The sequence below is a fragment of the Eptesicus fuscus genome, chromosome 4 (assembly GCF_027574615.1).
Source record: "Eptesicus fuscus isolate TK198812 chromosome 4, DD_ASM_mEF_20220401, whole genome shotgun sequence".
Lineage (NCBI taxonomy): Eukaryota > Metazoa > Chordata > Mammalia > Chiroptera > Vespertilionidae > Eptesicus > Eptesicus fuscus.
Window position 1 is genome coordinate 90,520,661 of NC_072476.1, and position 23,733 is coordinate 90,544,393.

Below are 23,733 nucleotides of genomic sequence, written 5' to 3' on the forward strand. Positions count from 1 at the left end.
TGTGAGCCAATTTCTTATAATCTCATTCTCTACCTGGAAGAAAATGACTTGAAGGAGAAAAACAAAAGAAACATAAAACAATTAATAAAAAAAAACATGATGCTAGGACAGTGAAGGCTGGGGGTGGGGGTGTGGGGTAGGGAGGGTCAATGAGGAGAAAAGGAGACATCTGTAATACAACACTAAATATAAATTCAAAAATAAAATAAAAAGAATAGTAGCAGCAAAAAAGTCTACCTCTGAATATAAGTATAATCCAAGTCTTTATATGTATGTATTTATAAATTATTGCAGAACAAATGTAGAAAGGCCTATGGAGATTTCAGAAATGGAGAGAAGAAGGAAACCAGAGGATAAAGAACTGAGGGAAAGTTTCAAACTTTGGGATGGTGGAAAGGAACTCCAAGTGTTTGTGATAATAAAACAGTAAAAATCATGTTTTTCCAGTTACAAATGTTACTGAAAGCACTAATGACATGGCTGTCAGAAGTGAGTTCTTAACCTATGAGCCTATGAGGTCATTGAAACTGTGAGAGGAAAATAGAAAAAATAGTTAGTTGAGTGTAGGTTTCTGTTTATTAGACTTATTCTGATGGCAGACTGTTTAATTAATGTGTTTTTGAATGAGTAGACATTCGAGGCATAAAATTGGTAAGGAATCAAGTCCAACAATGCAGGAAAGAAATAATGAGCTCCAAATTAAGACAACAGTATTATTGCAAAGAAAAGGATCAAATGAAAAAAAAAAAAGTATCTATCTTGTCAAGTTGCATTACTAGGATTTGCAAGTAATTGGCTGTTGAAATTTGAAGGAAATATATTTAAACTTCCCTGTATGGATCACTGATAGAATATAGGGTTGCTTAACAAGATAGAGAATGCATTGGAAAAAAATGTATTTGTTATAAAAAAGAGGTACAATCAAATTGAGTAATATTTATATATTTTAAGTATTTGCTAAACATCTTACTATGCACATTCTATAAGTACTGGGAGATAAATATAAATATGAAACTCAGGTTAGAAATATAGATATTTAAAAAGTATCTGCTGGAAGGATAGTTGATGGAAGTCACTGCAAAAAAAAAAAAAGAACAAATATGTGGCATAGAAGGAGAAAAACCTGGAATTTGAGGAAATTTTATTAGAAAGAATAACAGAGACAAGGGAGCTGCTAAGACTTTGAGAAGAGGCAATATTGCAATTGCTATAGGAACAATTCTTCTGCATAAATAATAAATTTTGAATGCTCTCCTAAGTTAGACCCTTTTCTCATAAGAAAATTGAAGACACAAAATAATAATTGAACCTGTCAGGGTTCTTGGCTGCCTGCCTCAGAAAATGATACTAGATATTTTTAGAGATAGATGCAACAAACAAGAAAAACAAACAAAGAAAAACTCAGACATAGACAATAGTATGTTGGTACCACAGGGCAGAGCGGGTAGGGATAATAAAGGGTAAAGGAGATCATATATGGTGACAGAAGATTTGACTTTGGGTGGTGGGCACACAATACAATATACAGATGATGTATCATAGCATTGTACACTTGAAACCTATGTAATTTTATTAACCAATATTACCCCAAATAAAATTCATTTTAAAAAAGGAATAGAGAAAATCATAACTTCAGAGGAAGGATAAGAGACCAGGTACCAGGAAAATTACCTGGGGGTCAACAAGAGCAAAAGACATGTGTGGCCTGCACAGGGTTTGCCTCTGCAAGACTTTTCTTCTTACCCTTCCTTCTCAGTTCTCAAAAGTACCTGAAAGAGGACGTGTTGCCCATCTCTACAACACATGTCTGGCTGTGCTCAGAGAGGGAGCTGGAAAAGTTGGCTTTCTATGGTTCTGAGGGGAGCACTGTCCCCCGCATTACAATACACAATGGGAATTCCACAAAAGGGAAACAGCAGTGGAAGGGGAGAATATAGAGAAATTATGAATGTGCATGAGGTGATGAGTGTTTCCATTGCACCACTGAGTTAAAGGATTAATGTGCATGTTCTGAGACAATTATCACAATATATGTGGCTGTATTATTCTCAATGTACAGAAACTAAAGTTTAGAGAAATGAAATATTCTAAGGTCACAATTTATAAGTGGATCAAGAATAAAAACTCAGCCAGTTTAGCTCCACATACAAATTTTACCAGATTCAAGGCTCTTAGACTTGAATACTTCTCTATATTATTAACTTGCCTCAGATAATTCAGCTAATTTGTGACTGAATTATAACTTAGAACTGTTAGCTAATTTGTGACTGAATTGTAACTGAGAACTACTACCATATTTGGGCTGTATAATAAAATGTTCTCTCGCAAGTACTTAGAAATAATGGGAATTAGACTTAATGCCCAGAATAAAATTATGACTTGAACATTTAATGAATGAGGGCATGAATAGGTAGCAGAATAATAAGTGAAATGTTTCTGTTGCTTCAGAATTTTGGTTGAGACTCTTAAATTTTTAGAAAATAATGGTGAAACAAGGTCAGATGATGATCATAAGTTTATTACTTAATTTGAGATTATTTAAAAGGAAGTAATGTTGATCAAAAAAGTTCAAATGGCCCTGGCTGGGAGGCTCAGTTGGTTAGAGTGTCATCCCATACACCAAAGAGTTATAGGGTCAATTCCTGGTCAGGGCACATACCTAGGATGCAAGTTCCATCCCTGGTTGGGGCGTGTATGGAAGGCACCTAATCAATGTTTCTTTCTCACATTAATGTTTCTTTCTCTCTCTCCCTTCCTCTCTCTCTAAAACTGAAAACAACAAAAACAAACATATACTTGGGTAGGGATTTTTTTTTTTTAATTCAAATGGTGTGCATTTATTTGGGAAATGTTTGCTGAATGCTAAACACCTTTATTCCCTCCCTTTTACTGGGAAGTGTGAATGCAAGCTTCTTTCTTCCACTCCTCTACCTAAGAAGGGAGATGATTTAAAAGGAAGTAACTGGAAAACATGACTCTGTGCCCACCAGAGATTGTAGGGTACGTAGATTCGTGTCAGGCCCCCTTCCTGGATCAGTCTACATGGAAGACCAACCTTCAATAACAGAAGGCACAGAAAGCAACCTGACCTACATTTTGGCAGGGCTTCTCAACATTCAGGTGAACCTCATGCAAGGTAGCTGAGTTTGATTTACCCTGAAAATACTTCAGCCAAAGTAAAGCAAGTGCCAATGTGAGTCACCCTATCAAAAAGATTACTAGGGAGTGTTTGGGAAAGATGAGCAACAAGAAACTGAACCACTTGTGTCAGAAAGAAATGCAAAGGAAGGTTCTCAAAAAAGGCCTTCAAAAATTCACAGAATAGTCCCAGGAGGACAAACACTAAAGAAGTCTCCAGGATCATATTTTAACCAGCCTCCTTATCCCCTTCCTTCTGCACCCCTCCAGTCTGGGATCTGGAGTCTAAAAGTAAAAGAGGAGAAAGAATAAAAGTAAAAAAAAAAGGATAGATATACACTGAGTGGCCAGATTATTATGATCTCTGAACGCATAATAATCTGTCTACTCAGTGTATATCCTATATAATAAAAGGCTAATATGCAAATTGTCCCCTCGACCAGGAGTTCGACCAGCAGGCAGGCCAGCCAACTGCCCATGTCCCCTCCCCCTGGCCAGGCTGGACGGACCCCACCCATGCACGAATTCATGCACCGGGCCTCTATATTATATATATATATATATACACATATATACATATATATACACATACACATATATATATATACACTGAGTGGCCAGATTATTATGCATTCAGAGATCATAATAAATAATAATCTGGCCACTCAGTGTATATGACAATCCTGTCTTTCCCATCCTACCCAAACTGCAAGCATAACACTATGTCCAGGTGGAATTATTTGAGGGCAGAGAAAAGCTTAAACTGGAGGGACAAATGAAGCTTTACTATTAGGCTTTACTGTGCTCTTTAATATGAAAATAATATGGCTTGTTAATAAATGAAGGTAACCAGAAAAACTGAAGGATGTGACTCTGCATTTGAGTTGGGAAAGCTTTTGAGAACATAAGAGTGAAAACAATAAAATTAAAGTTGACTTCTGTCAGCTTACTATTCCAGCCAACTTGAGATATTTTAAAAATTTTTTGAAAAAAAAATTGGTTCTCAGTCTGTGAAGTATGACTGTAAACAAAATGAGTTCATAAATATATCTAAAGAAAAAATAGGCCAACAATGGGAAATGGACATGACATCCATGGAAGAAAACATGACAAACTAGAGGCCTGGTGCATGAAATTCTAGCATGGGTAGGGTCTTTAGGCCTGGCCGGTGATCAGGGCTGATCGGGGCCTTCCGGGTGCTGGCTGGGGCCTTCCTTCATTCCACACTGCCCCCTGGTGCTCAGTGCACATCATAGCGAGTGATCAAACTTCCGGTCTCCTGGTCGAACTCCCTAGGGGACACTTCGCATATTTGCCTTTTATATATATAGATTATATATATAGATATAGATGGTAGTATAAGACATGAGACATAAGGCCGAAACCGGTTTGGCTCAGTGGATAGAGCGTCAGCCTGCGAACTGGAAGGTCCCAGGTTTGATTCCGGTCAAGGGCATGTACCTTGGTTGCAGGCACATCCCCAGTAGGGGTTGTGCAAGAGGTAGCTGATCAATGTTTCTCTATCATCGATGTTTATAACTCTCTATCCCTCTCTCTTCCTCTCTGTGAAAAATCAATAAAATATTAAAAAAAAAAAAGACATGAGACATAAGAAGATGAGAGAGAGAAATGGAGGTGGGGGTAGGATAATTAAGTAAATAATCAAATAGAAATATGGCTATAATGATATCTAAGTATCATTATGTGCTTATCATGTGAGTGGTACTCTGGTAAGCATAATGATAGAGTCACTTATTTTAATCCTTTCTAAAGTAACACAAAATAAATACTATTTCCATTGTACAAGATACGAAACTGAGTCACAGAGAGGTAAGGCAACTTGTCCCAGGTCATAGCTAGTTACTGTCATCAGAGATACATACCAAACTATCATACCAGGTCTCATGAGGACAGGAGCGAGACATTGAATTCACCTAAAAATAATTTAGTTTGGTCTTTTGGCCAATTGTGTTAAATCAAGCCTACCTAATTTTTTATTTCACTGGGTCTGTTGCAAATTAAGTCTGTTTTCATTAATGTTGTCTAAGTTAAATGCTTTTGGGGGAAAATAACTCTATTAAGACATAAAGACACACTTAATGAAATATATTAGGTGTGATTATAATGTGACATTATTTTTATAAGCATACCACACTTACAGTCTTAAATGAATATTCAACTTACACTATTAACTTTGAAAGAATGCATCATAGTGTAATGAAGCTTTTCTTATTGAAACTTGTTTTCTTCTCATTTTGAATTTAGTTCAGAGAAGTTTTCAAGGTATATCATTAATATCTGTATTATAAACAAGTAATATTAACAAAAAATATATTACCCAGTTTGATAACCCAGGTTTTTCCCATAAGGCCTTTGCCATATTTCTAGAAATGAAAACAAAATTCTAATTACAAAGCTATTGAAATGAAGGCATTTCTAAAACCAATTTGGAGACAGTTATAAAGGGAATAGTCCTTACATAATTTAAAGACTGGAAGTATTATCAACAGAAACTAGTGGGCTAGTTACTAGGTTGTTCTTTTTAAAAGATAGCATTCACAATATTTTTGAAAAATATGTTGTGGCATTTGTATTTATACTTTTGCAATAATACCAATAATTCTGTACATGATTATGATCTAGTGGCAAGGGGTTGATTTGAATTAAGAGTCTTAATATATTAACAGTTAGACCAAGTAATTCTCCTTTGAGTTCACATATCATATCTAAAAAGAAACAAATTCTCAACTGCAGAAAATAAAACATTATGCACTATTATGGTATCCATGGAATTACTTACAATTGTGCACAATTGCCAGCAATTTGATGAAATATGAAATGTTTATCACCATTTTGTAAACATCTTATGAACATTTAAAAAAGCACACACATAATTGAATGGCAGGAAATGAATGAAACATTTAAAGCATGGTTGGTTAGTGGTAGATCAATGAATGGCTTTCCTTTTCATTTATTTTTTCCTTTACTCCCCCCCCCCATATCTCAAATCTTTCAACATAGTTCAGTATTATATATTACTAAAATGACAACATATTAATAGTTGGTGCTGAATTAAGGGCTTGTAACTATACAGGGCTGTAAAGACCAGGAGATGGGAGTATTGAGGGCCAGTTTCAAGGTTGCCTATGGCAGTCTCCTTTCATATTCTTCCCATGTGAAAAATACTCACCATCCCTCCTTGGGAGGTTTTCAAAAACCATCCACTTAAAATTCAGAATGGTGTTTTCTGTATCAGGTCCTAATGTGAATGTGGCTCCCTGGGTCCTTAAGTACTTCTTCCTGAATTCGGTCCTATTTGATCTCTACCTGTGAAATCCAGGAAGCAAATTAATGCCTTCTCACAAACTCGATAGAAAGCTGTGGGATAGACATGGAATAACTATCACAGACATTCATTTTTAAATATAGGAACTATTTGAGGGGGAAAAAGGAATCACTGGCTCATACCAATTCTGGGCTCTTTAGTTAGGTCAATGTTGGAAGTTTCTTGAACGTGTTTCAAGTCCCTGGAATCATTCTCCATTGATTTTGTGTCATCCTTTGGAATCTTAGTTCTGCCTTCTGAATTACCCTTCCTTTTCTATGCTTCCTTTAGCTTGTATTGCTATAATTTCAGCCTACTTACTACCAGTATAATTCAGAGGGCTCAAAGGACATTCTTTATACTGTTTCCATCTCCCTCACTTAATGCTTGGGATGTGTAACACTTTTGTTTTTTAGAATTTTGTGGAGATTCTGTGAATCTTTTTGGGACTGATAAGTTAGACAAAAGCCTCAACTGCAGATCTTTTCAAGATAAAGCCTTTCTACCCTAGCCTTCTGCTGAGAGATATTGTCCTTATTCTTCTTGGAAGCCTTACTGTTTGATTGGGAGGATCTATGATGTATGCCTCTAAAGTCTTTAGAGGATTTTTGTCTTTGGCTTTATCTTTAGACCATTTTTCTCTTTTTTTGCATGGTCCTGGATTTGAACTTTGCTTGAAAGTCATTTTTCTTGTTTTAGTATCAGAAACTATCTAAAGAGGCTGAGGACTTTCAAAACTATTGAATCTGACTCCTTTTTATTTAATAGTCATTTCTTTTATTTTCTATCTCCTCTCACATTTTACTATAAGAAGCAAGAAGAATTCAGATGACTTGGGTTAAAATAGTAGATAGATACACCCAATTCGTTAGGTGCATTTACTATTATACTCCCATTAAATGTTATGCCACTGCATATTAGCATCCCCTTTTCTACCATTCCAATAAGATATATGTTACTGTCCTTTAAACCCTCATCAGCATCTTCTTCAAGTCTAAAATTCCATGTTGTGTTCCAGGCATTTTGACTTTTTGCAAATACTTTCTTGAAAGCTCATTGCCCAGTCACAAAGCTGCTTCCATATTTTAGGTGTTTCTTTTTGCTACTTATTGGTATCAAAGTCTGTATCACTTATTTAGTATTACATAAAATTTACCAGAAAATATTTACCAGTTTCTGTGAGAGAGCATCAAGAACCCAGGTGCAGCTTAGCTGGGTGCCTTTGCCATAATTCTTTCATGCAGTTACAAGGCAGTTGTTGCCTGGGTGTATGGTTTCACCTATAGATTCCATTGAGGAAGTGGAAAGTGGTCTTAAGACTACCCGAAGACCTTATAACATAAGGTGTTTTTTTTTCAATTTATTGAAACATAACATGCATAGTGTCAATGTACAAAACCACATATACTGTGAGTACACAGCTTGCTGAATTTTCACAAACTACTGGTAAAAACAGTATACAAATTTAGAAACATCATAGGTAATCCAGAAGTCACTTGTGTTCTTCCTAGCCCCTAACCCCCATCCCTAGGGTTACCACTATTTTGATTTTTTTAAACCATAGGCTTGTTTTGCCTACTTTTGAACTTTACATAAATTAATATACTTTAGTGCTTGAGTTATTTTACTCTGTTGCACTTTAAAAGATGTATGCATACTGTTTTCACATTAATAGGTTCTTCATTTTTCAATGCTGCATAATATTCCATGATGTGATCATACCATAATTTATACATTCTATTACTGAATTTTTTTTTTCCAGTTTTTGGCTGTTAATAACTAGAGGCCCAGTGCACGAATTTGTGCACCAGTGGGGTCCCTCGACCTGGCTTGCAGGATGGGGCCGAAACCGGCTCTCCAACATCCCCCAATGGGTCCCACATTGCAAGAGGCTGCAGGCCAGGCTGAGGGACCCCACTGGTGCATGATTGGGCCAGGGAGGGATGTGGGAGGTTGGCCAGCAGGGAGGGACTCTGGAAGGGCTTCAGGGCATGTCCGGCCCATCTTGCTCAGTCCCAATTGATTGGCCGGACCCCAGCAGCAAGCTAACCTACCAGTCTGAGCATCTGCCCCATGGTGGTCAGTGCATGTCATAGTGAGCCGTTGAGTAGCCTTAGCATATCGTTAGCATATTACACTTTGATTGAATGGCTGACCAGGTGACTGGACACTTAGCATATTAGGCTTTTATTATATAGGATGCTGTGGTAAACATCGTTATGCATATTTTTGGTATATATACTTTGTACTATATTCCTTATTGCTGTATTCTTTATGTTTATGCCTTTTCTAATGATAATAGACAGTTCACATGAGATGTGATTAAAGAAATTTCAGGACCTACGATCAAATTTATGAAGTGGAATCTGAAATTAATTTTAATTCAGAGTTCTGTTATTCATTAGTATTAGACATTAATAACCTGGGTAATTATTATAATTCCCAAATGAATGATTCAAAGATTTTCTATAGTATTTGAGTGGTGCAAGTGAATTTTGAATCTTCTCAACACTTTTGATGTAATTTGTTTGTGGTGAATGGTGTAGATATGTTTTAAGTTTCTGTGTTTAGAAAATCTCTGAGTAATATATCCACAGATCTATTTGCTATAAAATTCTACAAGTTTGTGTTACTGTTTATACACACATTTAATAACAAATGTATACTTTATCAATGATTATTTGTAAGTACACTGAATAATTAAATAGTCTTGGGTGTATTTTGAAAATAGTGAATGAGACCAGAGAGAATGTGACTGTAAATGTCATTATTTATAAATAAGATTTCATTACTATTTCCTCCCATTAGAATTCATTATTTGGATTCTTTCTACTTAAGCTATCACTTTTGCTTAAACTCTTAAAAAAGCTGTTCTTTGGGGAAATATGGCTATGTTGGGTCATAGTCTTTGACAATGTTGGGCCACAGTCTTTGTGTATATTAAATTTTAGTAGATAGTGGCAAAGAGTGTGTGAGTGTGTTTTAGAGTTTCCATTGGCAGCATATAATTTTCCTGTTTGCTCTTCATCCTTAAAAACTCGCAGTGTCATTGCAGTGTACTAAATATTTGTGTATCCCCAATGTTCAAATGTTGAAACCCCAATCCTAGTGTGGTGGTATTTGGAGATAGGGCCTTTGAGAGATAGTTATGCCATGAAGGTAGAGCCCTTCTGAATGGTAATAGTGCCCTTTTAAGAAAAGAACAGTGAGCAAGATAGCTCTCTTTTCTATGATGTGAGGATACAGGGAGAAGTCAGCTGCCTGAAACCCAGAAAAGGTCTTTCCCCTGAATACAGCCATGCTGACACTTCCAGTCTCCCGAACTGTGAGAAATAAATTCTATTGTCGATAAGCCATCCAGTTCATGGTATCCTACCTAATAATAGACAAATATGCAAACTGACCGCACCTTTGCTACGCCAAGCCATGCCCACCAGCCAAGCCATGTCCACCAACCAATCAGGATGAGTATGCAAATTACCCCAACAAATATGGCGGCTAATTTGCATATCAATACAGCATAGAAAGAAGCCAAAAACTGCAGAAGGGAGCAAAGCTGCGGAGAAGCAAGGAAGCTGGGGGGAGGAGAAGGGAAGAGCGGAGGCGGGGCCGGAGGAGAAGGAAGGAGAGCAGGCGGGGCAGGGGGAGAAGGGAGGAGCAGAGGCGGGGCCAGGGGAGAAGGAAGGAGATCTGGTGGGCTGGCGGAAAAGGGAGAAAAGCAGGGGGGCTGGCGGAGAAGGCGGGGGAGGGAACAAGGGAGGAGAGCAATCGAGGTGGGGTAGAGTGCAGCAGGAAACCCTATTGCAGGATTTTTCCTGCAATGGGAATGCTAGTTTCATTATAGCAGCCCAAACTTGACAATCATCTGCCATTTTTTATTTTATTACCTTCATTGCATTAGGAATACACTGGATTTATGGATTTGATTTGTATAAACTATAGGCTCTATCTCTTGATGGAAGGAATGCAAAAAATGTGGATATCTTTAAATTACCATAAAATAATTAGAAATAAAAATTAAAGAGTAATATTTTAATCACATAATTGGCTTGAAATATTCATTTAATGAAATTTATCTTACATGGTTAGGAAAGAACATAAAATAAATGTTGTATTTATATAATATATTTATTTTTAACTTGTTATAAAGATAATTAATTGTACACACACAACATTGTCTGAAATTCACCAAATACATAATTTTTGGCAAGGTTTGCTGAAATGACTTAAAGTCCCTTTATTCCTTGATTTCTAGTTATATTTTTTAAAAACACCTAAGAAAATGTTAATCTTTCCATTATATTCATAATATCATAAGAGGCTTAGATAGTGATAGCCATATTTCTCCCAAAGAACAGCTTTTTTAAGAGTTTAAGCAAAAGTGATAACTTAAGTAGAAAAAATCCAAATAATGAATTCTAATGGGAGGAAATAGTATTGAAATCTTATTTATAAATAATGACATTTACAGTCACATTCTCTCTGGTCTCATTCACTATTTTCAAAATACACCCAAGACTATTTAATTATTCAATGTACTTACAAATGATAATTGATAAAGTATAAATTTATTATTAAATAGTTTATAAATAGTAACACAAACTTGTAGAATTTTACAGCAAGTTGATCTGTGGACATATTACTCAGAGATTTTCTAAACACAGAAACTTAAAACATATCTACACCATTCACCTCAATCAAATTACATCAAAAGTGTTGAGAAGATTTAAAACTCACTTGCACCACTCAAGTACTACAGAAAATCTTTGAATAACCCACTTGGGAATTAGAATAATTACCCAGCCTATTAATGTCTAATACTAATGAATAAATTACAGAACTCTGAATTAAAATTAATTTCAGATTCCATTTCATAAATTTGATCATAGGTCCTGAAATTTCTTTAATCATATTTTATGTGAACTGTCTATTATCATTAGAAAAGGCATAAACATAAAGAATATAGCAATAACAAAATTAGTCACTATACTAATTAAATTAAATAATTAAAACATGGATAATACTAGCATATAAAAGTGAATTTTTTGAAAATGTATATAACCATGTAAATGTCACAATTCATTTTCTAAGCCACACAGTTATCTGAAATAAAAATAAGAATAAAAGAAAAATAAACATAGTAATATAAAGCTGGGTATATACATGAAGCTTACAACTAACTTCAATTTCCTTGAAACTAAATACTAAATTCAACCAAAATATTTAGATAGATTTCAAACTAGACTTTCAAACATATTTGGCAAAATGTTCTACAAACATGAGCAGGTCATGGAACAAAGTATTATAATCTTTAACAGTGATTTATAGGAAGCCAGCAGAAAATGCAAATTTAGTGTTAGAAAAAAAGACAGCTTTAATCTTTTCTCCAATCAAAATAAAAGTATAATTAAGTGTATTTTAATGTCAATTATTATTTTTCTTGATTAACATAATGCCAATCAACAGTTATTTGTCAACATACCTCAACCACTTTAGGTCAAATTTTTATTATACTTAAACTGTAGCTTTGAAATATATCATGGTAGGCTACCAAGAAAACTCTTCAGACAAAGGCTATTATTTAAAACATAGCACTATGGACTTCCTCACTCTTCTATACTTATAGTTTATTTTAAGTCTGTCAGCCATATTCTATCATTTCTTCATCTTTTATTTTTGGAAATTCCCAAAGAAAGCTGTTGAAGGCAGGCCCAATGAACCCAGAAAAATGAAAAACTTTGGTTTTGATGGTTACACTAGACTATTCCAAGGATGAAATAGTAATATTTTTAAATGATAAACTCTACTTCCTTAAGAGTTTATATTCTCCTTATTAACATATTAATGGACTTTTAATTGCTGAGAGCTAAGTGGTTTAATTTGTTTTAATGATCTCAAGTTGATAATAGTATTTTCTTAGTATTATAGTATAGGAGAAACAAAAAGCATATAATAAATGGGTCTTTTTCTAAAAAAAAAGTCAATTTATTTGGAAGATTAATACTTAAAACATACTGAAATAAATATTTGTGATAATAGGGTAATATTTATATTGTACTTATCCAAAATATTGATATTAGATAATTTATTGTTGGTTGTCATAATTGACATGTTGTTAGGACTGGGACATGAGCTGACTTTGGAAAATGAATATAATATTATATAATTTGTAATATAAATAGGAGAAAAAGGGTCATCTTAATTAGGGGAAGATATATGGAGAAGTTAATAAAAAACTTGAAGGATTAAGAGTAAGCAAGATATCTGTTAATAAACTGTGAATTTACATATTATATTTGTATATATTTTAACATATATATATAATTACCTAGTATGTATATGTAGTGTACATTGTACACATAATTTGTATAAGAAACAAAGTGGGAACATATTTGAAATTTAAAATAAAGAATTTAGACAACTTTAGTCTCTAGATTTTAAGGATGTATTGGAGCCTCTGCAATTTTTTGAGCTTGGAATATAAATGTAAATTTAAATTTGTAGCAAGTCAAAGAATAAATTGGCGTGGAAACAAAAAAAGATTACCAATGCTAGTTTGTTAAGTATGTATAATCAAATAAAACAAAGAATCATCCCTCATCTTCATAATTATAAGCAAATTCAATCTATACCCTATAGTGCATATATACATATGTATTACACACTTTTAAACATCTGTAATGCATTCTATATTAAAATAGATATAGACAAGTTGAAAATGCAGAGACCCAGTCACTCACAGGAATTCTTTCAATCATGCATCTTGTTTCTCAGTTTCCAAATATGTGTGTGTATTAAAAAAAAAAAAGTCACCAGTAATTTTAAGTACACTGCACTCAAAATATTTCAGTTTTTTAAGTATATTTTTGGAAGCAAATAATTACTTCAAAGCAAAATTTTGTTCTATACTGTAAATTATGCGAGTAACCTCTTTTTCTCATGAAAATGCAAATTAAGTAGGGAGCTCATTGCCCTGAAAAAGGAAAAAAAAAAAAAAAGGATCCATTTTTGTGATTTGCTAGAGGAGAAATCCGACAACTGAATGCATTAAATACATACTCCCATGCAGCAGTATTAATATGAGTATGGAATTACAGTCCCTTTATTTTTTTATTTTTAATTTGGTGCCAGTTAAGGGATAGGAAAACCCCCAAGATGTTATCCTTCAAAAGCTAATGGGGCAAGGGCAAGACGGGTCTTACACTGTAACCCTCCCACAGTGACTTCAGGAGCCCTAGCTCTGTCTGTGGAGAAAACCTTCCTTAGGTACATTAGCTAAGTAAGCTATCCCGGATCACACAGCGAGAAAGCAGCAGAGCAGAATTTGAGCTCCAAGAGCCTGACTCTGGAACCCTACTCAGCCTTACCCAAATGTTTGTACTCTACAGAGCCTCAGCAGAACTAGAAATGGGGGAGCCCCCTCCATCCTTCCTTCAAGGCAGGTGCCTTACCAGTTCCCAGTCAGTAGTGCATAGTCTTTCTAAACAAGCAGTGATCTCTGGAAGCACTAAAGGTATTCTCCAGACTCAAAAGACAAATGTTTGAGTTCAGGTTTAAGCAAAATGGGGGCGGGAGGGTACAAAGATACAGCATCTTGAGGCCTGAATAAGCCTTAGGGTTTCTTTGAATTTTAAGAAAAGAAAGAAAAGCTTAACTTGAATATGTTATTACTATGGTTTTCAATAAAAGATACACCCACCACTAATGAAACAGTCTTTCTTATGAAAATAGGAAGAGTGGGTTGAATTTTGCTCCTGATAAGCTATATCCAAATCTTATCTCCAAAAATCTGTAAATGTGATCTTATTTGGGAAAGGGGCTTTGTAATTGTGATTAAGTTAACAGAATTCAAAACGGCATCATCCTGGGTTGAGGGTGGGCCCCCAACCCAATAGCAAGCTTCCTTAGAAGAGACTCACAGAAGGAAAGACCATGGGGAGATGGAGGCAGAGACTGAAGTTCCTCAGGACCCATAAGAACACCTGCAGCCGCCAGCTGGAAGAGGTGAAGAGCCGGCTTTCCCCCAGCATCTTTGAAGTGGGTGTTGCCCTGATAACACCTTGATGTTGGTCTCTGACCTAACAACCAGTCAACCAGTGAGAAAATAAATTTCTGTTCCCTTAAGTCATCCCGTTTATAGCTATTTTTTTAGAGAGGCCCTAGGAAATGAGTACAACAGGATTAAATAAAAATTAGTCATTCCTGACCTTCTTAATATTGATTATAATATTGAAACAAGGGAAATTGTGATCCTGTCTGCTTTTAATCTCTCAGATGGATATGCAAATAAAGCATTTCAGACTCCTTTTGGGAATATGTCTTTATACTAAACATGTAACTTTATCAATAACTTGAATGTTGTTTGTTTTGTAAAAGATGTCAAATATTTGGAAAAACAACAGTTTTTTAAGAAAAAATGGAATCTATATATATATAAGCCTAAGCGACCTTTACGACCACCGAACGACCAGAACGACTGGGTGACTGGCTGGTAGCTATCACATGCACTGACCCAGACCTTGCTGCTGGGGCCCTGACAGCTCCGAATCTGGTTCATCTACAGCCCAGACCTAGACACAGGGGAGGAGGGAGCCCGAATCGGCCTCACAGAATTGGCCATTAGTTTGCTTCTGGGGCCAACCTCCTGCGGTCCCTCCTCCTGGCTGGCCGCCTCCCCTCGCCATCAGCCCTGATTGCCGGCCAGGCCGAGGGACCCCATCCATGCACGAATTCGTGCACCGGGCCTCTAGTATTTTATATCTTGGCTTTCTGATTATTAAAAGGTTTTTAGAGGTCGTGTTTGTTCTGGGTAAGTATTGTTTCATTCCTTACAGGTAGTACAAATGTGTTGTTAAGCACAGTCATTTCAGACAATGTGGGTTCATGTTGAGGCTCCATCAGTGTCAGTTGTGTTCATTGGACAATTTACCTTTCTTCTCATAGAAAAAATGTACTCACCTCTAAATAAGTAAAATAAAATTGCCTGCTATAGAGAGGTTCTGAAGACTAAATTATATAATGCATGCACTTGAGCTCTTTGCTATTGTTATTAGGATGATAGTTCCTAAGAGAGGTGGAATCATGATTGCAAAGATAATATATGAAAAGTATGCAGTCAATTGCAGGGCATATAGTGTCACAATAAATATTGTTATTGTGTATTCAATTTGATATTAGTTATTTTAAATAGGATAGAAATGGGATAAGCCTATAGAAATATAATTTATTAAATATGATATAAAAACATATAAACCTCATTTGAATAAATGGTCCAATTCCAAAGAGAATAATTTATTTTGATGTCTAAAATTTATTAATCTTCTACCAAGTTGTTAATATTTACTCAAAACTGAATAGGCACTTATATTTGTTAATAGCTTTTTAAAGTTTAAATACCTCAGAACATCTGTGTAGTTTTCGTATGTGGCAGGCTACTCAATGAGCTTGTTAACAGGAGGCAGAAAGATTTAAACTATATTTTATTAAGTCTTTCATGAGGTTTATAGAAAAGTCCCATGCAATTAATATGATAGTACAAGCTAAAGTTCTCTTTTCAAGTAACTGTTGAAATAATTTATTTAGATAGAACTCTAGTGCCAATTAAGTAGTGCATATCTCTTAAACATTGCTTACAAGGATTTTTTCCCACAGAAATCCTTATAAAACACTTTATAGTAACTTCGGATATACTTAGAAGTAGTTAAGAATAGGCATATTGTTTGCTAACTTATCTATTTATAAATATGTCTACCATCGTGATTTTATTACTTTTTACTTTGTTTTAATTGTTGACACTATTATAGATGTTCTCATTTCCCCCGACCCCTATGCCCAACTCCACCCAGCCTCCTCCTTCCCTCCCCTGTGGCCACTACCTCACTGTTGTCTGTGTCTGTGGGTTATGAATATGTGTATGTTCTTTGGCTAATCCCTTCACCTTCTTTCATCTAGTCTCACCTCTTCACTCCCCTCTGACAGCTGTCAATATGTTCCATGTATCCATACCTCTGTTTCTGTTTTTTGTTTGTTTATTTGGTAAGTTTATTTTGTTTACTAGAGTCCACATATAAGTGAGATCATGTGATATTTGTCTTTCTCTGACTGACATATTTTACTTAGCATAATAATCTCCAGATCCATCCATGCTATTACAAAAGGTATGATTTTAATTGCTGAAATATTGGGGAAAGTGTGAAGTCATAGTTTTCTTTAAATAAAACTTCTATTATTTGAATGATGAATTAAAATAGATTTTCCCCCAGTTTTAATTTTTTTTAATTCATGCACTGTCTGAAATAAAACATTTGGAATTAAAATATCATAATTTTGAAGATTCTCTCCCCTAAAAATATTTATTACTTTTGACAACTCACTTCTAAGTTTTAGGGCATATAAATCATAGTATAATAGCCATTTACTCTGTGATCTTTCACTTTCTCAGATTTTCTAGGACAACATGTTCATTAGCACTAAGAATGTCTTCATCAGATGAATACTTTTGAATAAGATAAAAGATTAATAAAATCCTTTTCATTTCAAAGACAAGCAGATAGCAGATATTATCACTTCAAGTTTAAATGGTCTCCTTTGATTTAAGGATTGTGTAAGCTCATATACTCATTCATACACAAATACACACACACAGACACACATAGACACATTCACTTTATATCTTGTTCTAAATGACAAAATACAATTTACCCTAACTCTAACATTAACAAAATTCTACCCTTAAATTGATAATTTATCTCATTGATTAGCAATATTTTATTATTTTAGGATTCATAAATAATTAGGAGTTATATCCCTCTAATTAATGGGTATAGCATTTGGTTTTGATCATAGATTTTTAGTTCTCCATACTCAAACCCCACCGGATATATCAGAGATACTTCCTTTTCTTCTTCATTTTTTTTTTTGTTTTGTTTTGTTAATCCTCACTAGAGGATATATTTCCATTGATTTTTAGAGAGAGTGGGAGGGAGAGGGAGAGACAGAGGGAAACATCTATGTGAGAGAGACACATCAATTGGTTGCCTCCTGCACGCACCCCGACCAGGGCCAGGGAACCTGCAACCAAAGTGCATGCCCTTACCGGAATTGAACTTAGGGCCCTTCAGTCTGCAGGCCGACACTCTATATATGAGCCAAACCATCTAGGGCATCTTCTTCATATTTTAAGTGCATATAATTATATGTGCAATGCTCTACTATATAACCCTCTAGCCATCATCTCTTACCAAATTGGAAATTATTTTATATGAGAGATCAGAAAAAAATAACAACAAAATAGTTTATTGCACTTTGGTGATGTAACTTGGATGGTTTACAACATGTGGTTACATCCATTAACTCTGAGCAACCTGGAGAAGTGTCACTGTGCTAATACAAAGAATTGAACTATCAGGTTAGACTCCATGAATCAGAGACCGGGCCTCTGATCTGGCTTGGTTAATAATTTCAAGCATACAAAAAATCAAGGGGCATAGTCAGACAAGGAGAGGTTGGGACATCCTGGCAGTTCCCCAAACCCTCTTGTTTCACATCAGACACAGGCTTTCTGACTCGGCAGATACATTCTCTAAGTGAAGTGTGTGAATAATCTTACACTGCAGAGAACACTTTCATTTACATCCCAGAGGGCTGCGCAGGTTACGTGATGTTCTCCAGAGAGACAAGCCTTATAAATCCAGAGATTCTAGGTTTGTTTACTATAAGCAATGCTACACTAGAATCAATCTGTTAGTAGAAATCCATAGCTAGTACTCTCTTTCTAGTAAATGCCATTAATCTATTTACTAAAATATCTGGCATCAGTATGTTTACAAGAAGATGAAACCACATCTACTGCTTGCTCGTTTTCTGCTGGGATATTCGTCTATAATCTTGAGAGAAATAAATCACAGGCCAGCTAGTTTAGTTCCTTCCTTTCTTCTCAGTCTAAATAAATTGAAATGTAATTTATGAGTTAGGGTACAGCCTAGACTTAGTTCTTACTCTATTGACTAGCCTAATTTATACTCTCTGTGTCTGAGTTATATTGGAGGGCTCACATTCTCTACAGGAGTCCTCTCTAAGCCAGTGTGTGCATCTCAGGAGAATATCTTCTTCATAGACTTGTATCTTGCCACATTACTAGGTTGATGACATCGAACAGGTAAGAGAGTGTTTGAGGTTTCTCTTCCTGGAGCACCTGGCTCACTGGGATTTCAAAAATAGCTACGTCAAAGGGGACAAAATGACTGTGGGTACCATGTGTATAAAATTACTTACTGACATTTCAGAATTCTATGTACTTAGGAATCAAATTGATCATTTAATTGTCTCAGGATATATTGAAAATTTTAATACCCCTTAAAAAGAAATTATGGATACAGTTGTTAAATTAACATTAACAGCAATATTTTAGAATTATGTTTTCTATTAAGTGAAGACTATCTAAACTATAATTTACCTTTTATTGCATTTAATATTATCATGTGGAACATGAACAAATAAATCCAAAATCTGATTTTATAGAGTAAGTTATCTAGTTGACTGTCTACATATATCTATATAATATTGAATTTAATTGAACCTATAGAAAGAAATACATATAGAGATATATCTTTTAGTTTAAGATTAACCTTATAATGAGGTTAAAAGAACATAACCCAGGAATCAAAATATAAATTACACTAAACTTAGTTTTTGTTTTTCTTAAACTTAGCTCACATTTAAACACACATAAATGCTTTGTGATACTACCCTGCAGTTTCCCCCAACTTGCCTCCAAAATTCCCAAACATTATTATCCCCTCCTGGAATTCTGTACATCTAATCTCCCCGCTTCCCTTTTCCTGCCTGTGTCATTTGCAAAAAAACCTCAGGTATAGAATCACTAAGGTTTAAGACTGAAGGAGGAAAACCCCTAGGTCAGTGGTCAGCAAACTCATTAGTCAACAGAGCCAAATATCAACAGTACAACGATTGAAATTTCTTTTGAGAGCCAAACTTTTTAAACTTAAACTTCTTCTAACGCCACTTCTTCAAAAATATACTCGCCCAGGCTGTGGTATTTTGTGGAAGAGCCACATTCAAGGGACCAAAGAGCCGCATGTGGCTCGCGAGCCACAGTTTGCCGGCCACAGCCCTAGGTAAAACTAGGACCTCCTTTAGAAGAATGGGAATGGAGAGATTGTAATCCTTGGGCATTGATAATATTGGTCCTGTCACACTTTCCAAAGGTCAGTGTCTCTAGATCAGCAATAAACTATGTCACTTTTAGATGCCCTCAAATTACAAACTAGTGTCATGTTTGTGTGAAATACTACATTTTAGGCTCCAGGAACTCTTATTTTCATGGATTTTACCCCACATCTTATCACACATACTATGACAAAATGAATTAAATATACATTCAAACTGTATAATAAGAGGTTATTTGTAATTTTGCTCTTTAAGTAATTTAGTTCATTTAATTTACAGCTGGATATATGTGATTGCAAGAATTCCTTAAAACAAACAATTTTTGAGAGTTATTTTTTGTTTGTTTGTTTATTTTTGTTCATCCTTACTCAAGGATATTTTTCTATTTCTTTTTAGAGAGAGGGGGTGGGAGGAGGAGAGACAGAGAGATAGGAATATCAATGTAAGAGAGACACATCAATTCGTTGCCTCCCACATGAGTCCTGACCAGGGCTGGGGATCGCCCCTGTGACTGAGGTATGTGCACTTGACCAGAATGGAACCTGGGACCCTTCAGTCTGCAGGCCGACATTCTATCCACTGAGCCAAACTGGCCAGGGCAAGAACTGTTTTATTTTTTAACATAATATGATTTTCAATTGCAATCATGTGTGAGCTTTACATTTATACAGGTTTACAGGTGTTCGTATGGAAAATAATACAATTAATAATAATACAAAAATAAGCTGTGTTTTGTGCATTCACAACTGTAAACCTGCTCTTTCCCACCCCTGTACATTAAAAAGGATGAAATTCTCTACATTGTCTCCAGAAATGTATTACACTTATTGAGATTTTAATTTCCCTTTATGAGCCATTTACCTGAGAAAGAATTGGTTTTTACAGAACCAATAGCATTTGCATTTAATTTCCCTCTCTTCCAAGATAAATACATTAGTAGTTCTAAGAACTCCACTAAACAACCTAAGTAGGTGTTGTATCACCTTCAGTGCTTCAAGTGGTAAGTTTATTCTCCTTATATGCTCTTGAAAATGCAGAGATTATGTGTTAGAACCACAAGAGTGGTCTCCCTTTGTGCTTACTCTGCTACATTAGAAGAAATGTTACACGCTCCACAACCCAGGTCATTATTAGCTGGCTTTGGAGAGTAACCTGATCAAATTAGAAAAATGGGCTTATTTTATCTCTATGTCCTCATATGTGGGATGATTCTGCAAAGAGTAATATATATATTTCAGCTTGCCAAGTCTACACAAGTGCCTCAAAAAACAGTTTCATTTGCATTTCTGCTTCTTGTACACTATAAGGTTCAAATCCCCTTTTCACCTTTATTCATAAAATCTTGAGAGGCAGGAGGACAGTGGGGTAATCAGTCATAACCAACAGTGGTTCCTCTGATTGGAATGAGACCAAAAAAGGGCTAATTTTAGAGCCAATGACACTTGCTATACATGACATCTGATTTATGACTTTGTAATCTGTGCTGGATTCTCTGGCCTATTGGTAGCCCAGTAAAGATGCTGTCTCGTGATATTGGATGAATAATTTTGGTATTTTTTTTAACCAAATTTACTAGCGTTTCCAAATAGTTCATTACATTTTAGTTTTTTTACAGATAAACCCTAAACACTTTCTGTTACATTCTGTGCTTGAGTCTTCTCTCTACAACTTGAAATTGTTATAACTGTTTGTTATTGTTTGGTATAATCTCTCAATGAGTAGACTTTTAAAGCACATTTGTAGAGTGCAGCAGCAAAAAAGTACAAGTACATAGAATAAGGATTATTAAAAGAGCAATTAAAAGAGCAATTCATTTCAGCTATCCTGTTAATTTGAGAGTTATAAAAGAAAACCAGACCCCAAAAAACATGATTTCATGATATAAAACAGACTGTATATAAAATTCCCCCCAAAAAAGGTCCCAAAACAACCCAAGTAAAACAATTAAATAAACATTTCCAATACTCCTAACTCAGTTTTATGTCATTATGTCCAACAGTGTGAGGTCAGCAGGGTACTACTCAAAGTCACCTGCTTGTTTTGCTGCTTTTGGGTTTCTAGTCTGTCATTCAAGAATTCATCGGCCCTTTGAACTGATTCTCAGAATCCTTGGCACAGGTCTCTGTTTTGAAGTTCTGAGGCTATATTTGTTAGATGTTTCTTTCAGAGGGATTACCAATTAGTCTCCAGGGTATTGCAGGATGCCTCATGCCAGGTAAGGGGAAAACAAAAACTACATGCTGATGAAATAATGATGGATTATGTTATTTTATTACAATAAATGACAGTATCTGAATGACATAGAGTGGAATCCTCCATTGGGAGTAAATATATGACCACATCTCTAATTATTTAAAAAACTGGGGGACCTGGGTGTTGGGTGGCTCATTGCCTGCACATAGCCCACGGAGGGTGGTCCAAAGTCGTTTCCACAGTATGTCAGAAATATAGGTGGAGTAACTTTTTTTTATTGAGGTATAATTGATGTATAACATTATATTAGTTTCAGGCATACAACATAATTCCTTATTTGTGTATATAGAATAATGATTTATTTTCTTCATTCCGTATTTAAATAATCTATGTTATTATGTTTTCATTAATGTAATCTTCTTAGGTAAACTTTTCACGTAGATTCTTGCAAGGGGAATATATGCAATAGGGTGATTTTCAAGCATTGAATTTGTTTAAAGGAATGTGAACTCATCAATTGATTAGAAATTTACTGGATGAGATGGGGTGTGGAACTATAACCCCAAAGCTTAAGCCAGAAAAGATGTGACTGAGTCACAACAGGGAAGGATACAACTGGTGGGCCTTATGAGTTCTTATGGAGCAAAAAATACTTTCAATAAGATAGTATAAAATATTTAAATATTTGTATCAGTACATACTTCCACAGTAACAAGTTTCATAGATTAAATTTTTTATACCTGTATATATAACTCTGATTATTCTTTTTGCCTTTGTGGATAAAATCCAGATATTTTTATACCCATGACAGAGAAAAATGAATCCTTTTATCTTCTTATATTAATCCAATGAAAAATTAAATGAACAAGAGGAAATGTATTTATTTGAAGGACACATATTTCCATATTTATAAAGAAGTCGCCGAACCTATAAATATTTCCATATTTATAAAGAAGTTTATGAAGTGGCTCACTATCTAGTTAATTATTTGGTTATGCTAGCTTAGTTAGTGCAGGTTGGTATTAATGAGATAACTAACTTTTCAAAATCATTCAAAAAGTTGAAGTTTGAGTGAAAGTTAAATATTCTTGGCAGGTAATATGAAGGTGATGACAGACTCTTCACTCTGACAATGACATTCTTTCAGAACTTTGACCTCTTTTTCAGTATTTCAAATTGTAAAACTCCATAAATTAATTTTCCTCTGGTGAGGAACTATCAGCAAAATGCATTGCCATCTTTAACTGTCAAGTAATTTATTGTCTAATATTAGAACAAGAGAGATCTAAAAATAAGTGGATATCTTTTCCTACCAAGTGCATGAAACATCTTCTCATCTGACAAATTTAAAATTTATATTTATCAATATAGGAGAAATATGTCAAGATACCAAAGTTTAAATTCACTCTATTCTATCCACCTATAGTACAATGAGCTGTCATGCATGTCACAAGCAAATACTATCTGAATGTCTGTCGGCTTTGAACTTGGGGAAAGTCCTTTTCACTGAATTTTTGTTTTCTATTCTCACTCACCATCAAATCTCTTTTTGAAGTTTTAAATGCCAGTTTTAAAAGCAGGTAGTATAGAAAGAAAAAGCACCTTCAGAATATTTTCTATATAGTTTACAAGTCAAATATATTTTAATATTACAATATTGCCATGCTTCCTTTGCATATAAAGCATATTGTTATTAATATTACACGAATGCAAAGGTAGGCAAACCTCACCCTTAAAATTGTTTAAATTTATTTAAATTAATTTTTAAAAATATTTTTATTGACTTCAGAGAAGAAGGGAGGGGAGAGAGAGAGAAACATTAATGATGAGAATCACTGATTGGCTGTCTTTTGCACAACTGCCATAGGGGATGGAGTCTACAACCCCAG